Source organism: Nicotiana tomentosiformis, chromosome 4 (genome assembly GCF_000390325.3).
Source record: "Nicotiana tomentosiformis chromosome 4, ASM39032v3, whole genome shotgun sequence".
NCBI classification, from domain to species: Eukaryota; Viridiplantae; Streptophyta; class Magnoliopsida; order Solanales; family Solanaceae; genus Nicotiana; species Nicotiana tomentosiformis.
Window position 1 is genome coordinate 69,920,659 of NC_090815.1, and position 1,348 is coordinate 69,922,006.

Consider the following 1,348-nt stretch of genomic DNA (forward strand, 5'->3'; position numbering starts at 1 on the left):
ATCAATATCATTCTTCAGCTGCTCCCCATTTTTCTTTTCAAGTACCACCTCTTTTTGGATTGGAGTGGTATCTTTCAACACTTGCCCGCTTCTCAAGGTCACAACTTTTACTATTTCTTTGGGATTTCTCTCAGTATCAGCGTGGAGAGTTCCTGGAATCCTTTCAGACAATAGAGTGGCTAGCTGCCCAACCTGTCTTTCCAAGTTTCGAAAACCAATACCTATTTCTTTGATAGCTGCTCCATGTTCCCGTATAGCTACGCTATGAGTTTCAAGCCTCTAATGAGTTTTTTGAGTGAAAGCCTTCATGAGATCTTCTATGCCAGGCTGAATGGGCTGTTGGGGCTAAATTTGCTGCCTCTGCTGATTCCAGGAGCTCCTTGTCCTTGAGGTCTGGGGTTGTTTTATTGCCATGCATTCACAGTACCCACAAGTGAACTCCACGAAAAACCGGGGTGCCTTTGACCCATTGCATTATAATTTCCCACAACATTCACTTTCTCAGTTGAGGCTTGACACTCATGAGTAAGATGTCCTCTTCCACATATATCACAAGCTGCGTGAGGCTCATTTTGTAACAAGGCTAAGGTCAGCTTTCGTATTTCTTTGGCCATAGTATCAAATTGTACTTGCACAGATGTGTTAGCATCAACCTGGTGAACACCTATCGATCTTCTTCTTTCAGCACTCTCAGAAGGCCACTGATTTGCATCTTCAGACAACTCATTAAGAATTGTGACTATCTCCTCCGTAGTCTTCTTCATCAACGGACCTCCAGCTACATTTCTCAATGTTCTACGTAAGGCCAGTGTCAATCCATCCCAAAAGTCCTGGAGTTGCATCCAGAGTTCAATTCCATTGTGTTGACACTTTCGAACAATCTCCTTAAACCTCTCTCATGCTTCAAAAACATTTTCATTCTCTTTATGGTAGAAGTTATGGATTTCTCTTCTAAACTTGCCTGTTTTAGCTGAGGAGAAATATTTATCAAGAAATTTTCTGGTCATCTCCTCCCATGTTCTAATCGAACATGCGGGTAAGCTTCGAAGCACTGCTTTACATCATCTTTGAAAGAAAAGTGGAATGCCCTTAAATACACCACATCTTGTGACACACTATTGTATTGAAAGGTGTTCATAATATCCTCGAAGTCTATTAGATGTGCGTTTGGATCTTCGTTTGGCTTCCCTCTGAAGACACAACAATTCTGAAGGGTTTGAAGCAACCCTTGCTTTAACTCGAAATTGTTTGTTGCAATTGGAGGTGGTCTAACACTTGATAAACCTTGATTGTAGACCGGTATAGCATAATCGCCAAATGGTCTCCCATGCATGGGAGATATATTTTC

General features: G+C 41.7%; 1 non-coding gene across 1 annotated transcript; it reads left to right on the top strand.

The window, feature by feature from the left end:
* The first annotated feature begins 852 nt into the window (after positions 1-852).
* LOC117274991 (small nucleolar RNA R71) lies at positions 853-959 on the top strand. The gene has a single exon (XR_004505150.1). It is a non-coding gene; the product is annotated as a small nucleolar RNA R71 (small nucleolar RNA).
* Positions 960-1,348: the final 389 nt, after the last annotated feature.